Consider the following 9,036-nt stretch of genomic DNA (forward strand, 5'->3'; position numbering starts at 1 on the left):
CATTGCACATATGTCAATGCCTGGGAGTCAGAAACTGTTTCTTATACAAAGGTTCTTGAACTCTCTTTGGATAAAACACTTTCACATCTTCTATCATATATTCCAGGATCATTCATCATATGGTGATTAGCTTGGGGATTTAGTCTCTCAGTTAAAATATGTCTGTTTTGCACTTGGTTACTGCTAAAAAGAGAAGTCTTAAAATGAACTGATTAAATATATGATTAAAATGACCCTCCTGGACCCTGATTAATTAAGTGTAAAATAACTTTACAAATGATTACTTCAAAGTTCTTTAATAAACAGATCTAGTTTTGAACAGATTTCTTTTTTTCTGATGACTAGACCAATAAACTTCTGAAATTGATAACTGCCTTTTCTGAGAATTTTTGTCTTCTACTTCATGCTTAGTGTAATATATATAATAGTGCCAAGAGTACTGAATTTTGAGTATTACATCCTTGTAATAGTTACCATTGTAGTGTCTTAATTTGTCATTAATAAATTAGCCTTTCAGTGCCATAGTATTTCATACACATGTTCACAGAGTGAACTGACGATTTTTGTTAAAGCCGTGACTCAGGGTGGGCATTTGATCATCAGTTAGAATGCTGTTTGGGACAGACTGGAGTGCCTGGGTTAAAGTCCCAACTCCACTCCCACTTCCACCTTCCTGCTAATGTGCACTCTCGGAGACAGCAGATGGTGCTTCAAATGTTTGGGTCCCTGACATGTGGTGCATGGCAGGTCTTTGCTGAGCTCCTGGCTCCCAGTTTCAGTCTGACTCAACCACTGCTGTTGTAGACATTTGGGAAATAAACCAGCAGTTGGGAGCTATCTCTATGTATCTCTTTTTCTGTCCCTGTCTCTGCCTCTCAAATAAAAATTAATTAAATTTTTAAAACTGTGGCTCATGTTCTGCTGAAGAGAGTAATTAGATTTTATCTTATGTTTCATGAGATCCTACTCAGACACTTCATTTTTCTAATACACAGCTGCTAAAACGCTTCATTTCATTTTCCTTTTAAATTCTAGATTAGAACACTGAAAAACATTTTTAATTTTTAATTATAATTTTAATTGGTTGTTAATAGATTCAGTGTGATTTGTCATACATTTCTAAGAACATGATATTCCCTTCCTTCTTCCTTCTCTTCCTCCTTCCCCCTCTCCTTCCCACCCTCTTTCCTTCTCCCCTTCTTTTTTTTTAAGTTTTTGAGAAAATAAATTTTAAAATTATAATAAAAAGGCTTAATTCTTCACCACTAAGAAGTTTAACAAGTAAAAAGCAAAAAGACGCTAGTTTAGTGGGAATATAGACAACTGCTATAAATGATAATTGAATGGAAAAATGACTTTCATCCATATACGGTAAATTTTAAAGTAATCACATATCATTAAAACTATAGTAGTATGACATTTTTAGGTATTGATTTTGCGAAGTTATAAAAGTTCAATAAAGCTGTATTTGCAGCAATACTGATAGGCACATTTTTATTTTTTTCTCTTTTTTCTTTAAATTTTAGCTTAATGCTAAAATTATTAATTTTATTAATTTTTATTAATTTTAGTATTAATTATTTAATTAATAAATAATTTCTATATCCCACATATAAGTGAGTACACATGGTATTTGTCTTTCTGAGTCCAGCTTAATTCACTCATTGTGATATCCTCCAGTTGCATGCATTTTGCTGCTAATGATAGAATTTTATTCTTTTTTATAGTTGAATAATATTCCATTGTGTGTATATACTACATTTTCTTTATCCACTCATCTGACAATGGAAACCTTAGTTGGTTCCAAATTTTGGCTGTTGTAAACAGTGCAGCTGTAAATATCATGGTGCATATTTCTCTTTGATTCAGTGTGTTCATGTCTTTTGGCTATATAACCAGTAGTGAGATTCCTGGATCATAGGGCAAGTCTATTTCCAGTTTTTTTTGTTTGTTTGTTTTACAGGCAGAGTGGACAGTGAGAAAAAGAGACAGAGAGAAAGGTCTTCCTTTGCTGTTGGTTCACCCTCCAACGGCTGTCTCGGCCGGCGCACCGTGCTGATCTGATGGCAGGAGCCAGGTGCTTCTCCTGGTCTCCCATGCGGGTGCAGGGCCCAAGGACTTGGGCCATCCTCCACTGCACTTCCGGGCCACAGCAGAGAGCTGGCCTGGAAGAGGGTCAACCAGGACAGAATCCGGCGCCCTGACCGGGACTAGAACCCGGTGTGCCGGTGCCGCTAGACGGAGGATTAGCCTATTGAGCCGTGGCGCCGGCCTATTTCCAGTTTTTTAGCAAATTTCCATATTGTTTTTTGTAGTGGCTGCACTAATTTACATTCCCACCAACAGTGTGTAAATGTTCCCCTTTTTCCACATCCTTGCCAGCATTTGTTAATCTCTGTATTTTGGATTTTAGCCACTCTGACAGGAGTGAAGTGATATCTCATTGTGATTTTGATTTGCATTTCCCTGAGGGCTAGTGATATTGAGCATTTTTTCATCTTTTTGTTGGTCATTTGTATTTATTTTGAAAACTGTCTATTGAAATCCTTTTCCCGTTTCTCAACTGGATTGGTTGTTTTTTTGTTCAGTTTTTTAAGATGCTGATATATTCAGGATATTAACCTTTTGTCAGATACCTATCTGACAAATAGGTAAATATTTGCAAATATTTTTTTCCCGTTCTGTTGGTTCTCTCTTCACTCAATTGATCATTTCCTTTGCTGTACAAAAGCTTCTGAGTTTGATATAGTACCATTTATTTAGTTTTGATTTTGTTGCCTGTGCTTCAAGGGTCTTGTCCAAGAAGTCATCCCCTACTTTGATGTCTTGGAGTGTTTCCTCTACATTTTATTCCAGCAACTTCATAATATCAGGCCTTAAACTTAGGTCTCTGATCCACTTTAAGTTGATTTTTGTGTGTGGTGAGAGGTATGGATCTAATTTCACTCTTCTATATATATACACCTAGTTTTGCCAGCACCATTTGTTGAAGAGATCTCCTTAGTCCACTGTATGGTGTGAGTGCTTTTGTCAAAAAACAATTGGCTGTATGTATGTGGATTAATTTCTGGGCTCTCTCTTCTGTTCCATTGATCCATGTTTCAGTTGAAAACCATTTTAAACTCTGTGTTCGTTTCTGCTGATTTTTATCATTATTAATCACCATTAAGATATTGTATAACCTCTAGAAATCATTGAAAGAATTCCTCTTGGAGCTTTAAAGTCTTCATGAAGTCACCTTTGATCTTAAATGATTGTGCTGTCAGTCTTTTGTTTTCACAAGTCTGTCATGTGTATCTTCCTTTACTTAGATAAAAATAATTCATTGCTGCTATACCCTTTTTACCGTCATTCAAGGAATTCTGTGTTTTGAGTTAATTTTGTAAAATTAAGTTTGTATCTCATGGAGAGCCATGAGGAATTATGTTTCTTTTTCACTTTGTTTAATAGTTCTAATCTTTGGCTTTGTAGCAAATTTTTTATTGCCAGTATCATGTACAAGTGGCATATCCCATTATTTGGCATGCTTTGGTAGTATACGGTTAGAAACTTTCTTACCAGGCAAAGCATAAATTATTTTTCATTCCAGGTATATTCATAGATGGTGATAGGTGGTGCTGATGCTGTGGCACAGCAGGTTAAGCTGTGGCCTTCAGTGCCAGCATTGCATATGGGTGCCAGTTCCTGTTGCAGCTTTTCTACTTCTGATCTGGCTTCCCGCTAATGCACCTGGGAAAACAGTGGAGGATGGCCCAAATACTTGTACCCCCGCACCCACACGGGAGACCCCAATGAAGCTCTCAGCTCCAGGCTTTGGCCTGGCCCAGCCCTGACCATTGCAGCCATTTGAGGAGTGAACCATCTGATGGAAAACTTTCTTTTTGTCTCTCCCCCTTTATAACTCTGCGTTTCAAATAAATAAATAAATCTTGAAAAGGTGGCAGTGGGACAGTCTATAGTTTCCAGATTAATTTGTTTCCTTATCAGATATTAGTAGAGGATCTTACACTAGGTTCTGTACAGGAGTGTAATATCAAAGATGAATAGTATACCTTTAGTCCTGGTTCTCAAAAAACCAATGTAGTTAGTGATTCTAGACAAACACAAATACAGATAACAAGAAGGTCATAGGAGAAGAGCTGTGATGGAAATGTTGAAAGTGCTGTGAAGGAAAGAAGGGAATATCCGTATTTACTGTAGCCATGGAAGAGTTCAGAGGAAATGAAAATCCAGGCTTTGCTTTAAGGCGTCAGGAGTTTCTACCAGGTGGAGAAAGTGAGAAAGAGCGTTGAAGTTGGGAGATTTTGAGTAGTAGCAGCCCTGTAGTAGTGACCCAGTTCGGCCCCTTGTGCATGACTCATTGGCTCTTATTAGTGAGTTCCTTAATGTGATTGAGCATCAGTATCCTTATCAGTTGTGTGGCTTAAATAAGACATACAGCAACTCCTGGGATTAGTAGATGACACATAATAATTGCTCAAGAATATTAGTTTCTTCTGTTACTTGGGTGTTCAGAGATGATCAGTAGCTCCATGAAGTTGGAATATTGACAGATTATTGGTGGGGAAGGACACCAAGTAACCAAAGGTAAAATAGGAAAGATAAGCCGGAGAAAGGATTGTGAAGGGTCTTCTAGTTCATGTTTGTGTTTTATCTCAAAATCAGTAGAAAATAATGAAGTAGCAGAAGAATGATTTAATCAGACCTATGGTTAGAATTGAATTTTGAGGAAGACCAGAAGATAAACTATAAGAAAATACTACATATTCTTCTAATCCATCTGGAATCTATTGAAAATTGATTTGGATATGTGGGCCAGAGATGAAAAGAAGTAATCCCATCGGCACAAGGCACATTGTATCCCAGAAGGTACAAGTAGATGTGGGATGGTTTCTGAGGCCTTAGGAGTCTCAGCAAAGTTCCTCTAGGCTAAGATAAAATAAAATGATTCCTATTTCCAAAAGGTCTGCAATGCTCTGGAGAAGGAACAACTGTTCTGGTAGCAGAGACTGAAGATCAAGGTTTATCCCATTCTCCTGAATCTTGTGAGACCATATAGAGAGTAACCCCAATGAGCAAAGTTAGAGCCAGATATTGCAATAATTTTTTTTTGAAATGAGACTTTATTATTGATACTCTGACATGGTATGACGTGGTATGATACATACATGTTCTAACAGATTAAAAGGATAAAAAGATGGCTTTACCCTGTCCCTTTCTCTGCTTATGCCTAATACTTGTATCCCTTTATAGCTAAATTCCCTGCAAGACCATTCCACATTCACTCTCCATATGAGCAAATTCTCCAGCAAACTATAGATGGCACACTGGATCATTCAAAGTTGATTTAGTAAAGGAATATTTATAAGCATGATACACAAGGAGTAGTGTTTTCTTTTGGGACTGTTATCACCTAAAGCATCATCAGAAAGAGCCGGTGTTGTAGCATAGCAGGTTAAATCTGTGATGCTGGCATCTCATTTCAAAGTGCTGCTCCACTTCTTATGCAGCTCCCTGCTAATGCACCTGGGAAATCAGTGGAAGATGACCCAAGTCTTTGGGCCCTTGCCACCCATGTGGAAGATGTACATGGAGTTCCAGGCTCCTGGCTTCAGCCTGGCCCAACCCCAGCTCTTGCAGCCATTTGGGGAATGAACCAGTGGACAGAAGATCTTTGGTGCTCTCTCTCTCTCTCTCTCTCTCTCTCTGTCTATCTCTCTCTCTTTCTCTCTCTGTCAACTGCCTTTCAAATAAATAGAATAAATCTGAAAAAAATTCTTGAGAATCTTGGTATTTTAGGATTTAAAAATTTTTAGGATTCTTAGGAATTTTAGGATTATAAAAAATTTACTTACAAATTCCACCAGGTTACTAATCCTGAGGATATGATACAGTAAGAATGTGTATTAAAGATCTTCAGATGTGTAGTAAAGACTTTAAAAAATTGTCATGTCTCTATTTATTTATTTGATTTTAAAGGCAGGATTACAGAGGGACAGAGAGAGAGAAAGAGAGCTCTTCCATCTGGTGGTTCACTCCCCAAAGGGCTGCAACAGCTGGGCCTGGGCCAGGCTGAAGCAAAGAGCCAAGAGCTTTGTCCAGATCTCCTACGTGAGTGCAGGTGCCTATGGACTTGGACCATCCTCCACTGCTTTCCCAGGTGCATTAGCAGGGAGCTGGATCAGAAGTGTAACATCTGGGAATTGAACTGGTGCCCTTATAGATGCCGGTACTGCAGACAACGGCTTAACCTGCTACACCACAGCACCAGCTCCCAAATCTCCTTTTTCGAGTCAAGGACCATATAAATATAGTTTAATTGGTTAAATAGTTTCATTGTAATAGGGCTCTTCCTCACAAGAATTTGTCTTGTGTTTTATTCTAACAATATTTTTCCATTGTATTTAGTTGGGACATGTACATGATGAGTAATAATTTAAAACAATGGTTAATTAATGCAATCCAAATATATTGCTTAGTTGAAAATCTAGTAGTAAATAACTTGAAACCTTGTTGAAATATTTAAGGTAGTGGAAGAAAATGAGTTAATGTTTTTGCTTTTTCCTTTTCCCCTGAGATAGCCAATATTTTCTTATTCTAAATCTTATATGTAAAATGTATGTACCACCCCAGCCACTAATTTATCTTTTTTTAAAATTTATTTATTTATTTGGAATTCAGAGTTATACAGAGAGAGAAGGAGAGGCAGAGAGAAAAAGAGAGAGAGAAGGAGATCTTCTACCTGGTGGTTCATTTCTCAAATGGTCACAATAGCTGAAGTTTGACCAGGTGGAAGCCAGGAGCCAGGAACTTCATCCAGGTTTCCCACGTCGATGACAGGGGCCTAAACACTTGGGATATTATCTGCTGTTCTTCCAGGAACTTGAGCAGAGAGCTGGATAGGAAAGCAGAGCAGCTAGGGCTGAAACCAGCCCTCTGATATGGGATGCTGGCATTGTAAGCAGCGGGTGCCCTGTTGTACCACAAAGACAATCTCCACTAATTTTTGTTTGAAATCTCCTTTTCTCTCAGTTCTGCTAAGGTAATTTGCCCTTGTGAACCCCTGTACCTTGCTTTATTGCCCTGTCCACTTCGTTGGGTGGCTTCATCTTTAAGACACCATTTTCAGTTTTGTCGTTATTGATCATCCTACGTATTGATCTTGTCTTTCACTAAATGTGATGTATATAGGAATGATAAAGATTATGAGTTTAAAACAAAGTGATTGATTTAGTGCTGGAAGACAAATAGAACCCAGCAAAAAGTTTCACTTGAGCTGGCACTGTGGTGAACGGGTTAATGCCCTGGCCTGAAGTGCAGGCATCCTATATGGGCACCGGTTTGAGTCCCAGCTTCTCCACTTCCGATCCAGCTCTCTGCTATGGCCTGGGAAAGCAGTAGAAGATGGCCTAAGTCCTTGGGCCCCTGCACCCACATGGGAGACCAGGAAGAAGCTCCTGGCTCCCGACTTCGGATCGGCGCAGCTCTGGCTGTTGCGGCCAATGGGGGAGTGAACCAGTGGATGGAAGACCTTTCTCTCTCCCTGCCTCTCCTCTCTGTGTGTAACTCTGACTTTCAAATAAATAAATAAATCATTTAAAAAAAACTTGATTTTAACTCCAGAACCCTTCTTGGATCAGTGAATGATCTGCTCACAGTGGAGCAGATTTAAATGCCTATGAGAACATAAGGAATATGGTCCCATGTAGAATTGCAAATGATATTAAGACAGATATCAGCTACTTCAGGGTGCAGTTTTTCTCTGGTATTTACTCCTGTGTGGGCCCTGTCTGGACTCAGGATATGCTGTTAAGTTGTTAAAAAGGATTTAGGTACCATATAATATTTAGACAAAATGATCTGATTGTGCTCTTAAAATTGTTTTTTAATTTATTTGAGAAAGGAGATAGAGAAAAAAAGATTGAGAGCAAGAGACTCTGCTCCTATCTGCTGGTTCACTCCCCAAATGCCTACAAAAGATGGGGCTAGACCAGAGCAAAGCCAGGAGACAGGAACTCAACCCAAATCTCCCACGTAGGTGGCAGAAGTTCATTTACTTGAACCATCATGCTGCCTCTCAAGGTCTGCATTGGTAGGAAGCTTGAGTCAGAGTCAGTGCTAGGAATCAAACTCAAGCTCTACCATGTAAGACAAAGTCATCCTCACTGGGATATTAATTGCTAGGCTAAATGCCCCAAATTATGTTCTTGCAGCTTTACACTTTATGACACAAAATGAAATAATTATTAAGATCCACTGCCTTTTTAGTAGCCTGTATCTCATGCTCTTATTTTCCTGAATTGCTTGAAATTGAGACTTATTTTAAGATTTATTTATTTATTTGAAAGTCAGAGTTACACACAGAGAGGAGAGGCAGAGAAAGTGAGTGAGAGTTGGGGGGGGTGTGGCTTTCATCCTGTGATTCACTCCCCAGTTGGATGCAACAGCCGGAGCCAGGAGCCAGGAGCCTCTTCCTGGTCTCCCATGTGGGTGCAGGGGCCCAAGGACTTGGGCCATCCTCTACGGTTTTCCCAGGCCATAGCAGAGAGCTGGATCGGAAGTGGAGCAGCCAGGTCTCGAACCGGCGCCCATATGGGATGCCGGCGCTTCAGGCCAGGGCATTAACCCACTGTGCCACAGTGCTGGCCCCTAAATAGATTTTTTTTTAAGGAAAATGTTTATTGTCAGGTAGGGGAAGCCTAATGGGCCAGAGGGGAGAGGGTCAGGGGGAGAGGGGGAGAGAGTAAGAAAGACGGGAGTTGAAAGAGAGAGATCAAGAGGGAGCATTTGTGTGGGAGGCAGGTGCTGTTATACTTTCCCCTGGGGCAGGGAAGTAGGAGCAGCAAATCCCATTAGGGTGAGGGTGGAGCTGACACCTGTGGTTGGGCCTGTTCACCTGACTTCCAACAATGGTGGTGGGGGCTGGAGCCTAGGATGGTGTCTGGGATGTAAGTCGTGCCACAGACTAGACCATGCCATTTTTTTTTTTTTTTTTGACAGGCAGAGTGGACAGTGAGAGAGAGAGACAGAGAAAGG

The sequence above is a fragment of the Oryctolagus cuniculus genome, chromosome 10 (genome assembly GCF_964237555.1).
Source record: "Oryctolagus cuniculus chromosome 10, mOryCun1.1, whole genome shotgun sequence".
Lineage (NCBI taxonomy): Eukaryota > Metazoa > Chordata > Mammalia > Lagomorpha > Leporidae > Oryctolagus > Oryctolagus cuniculus.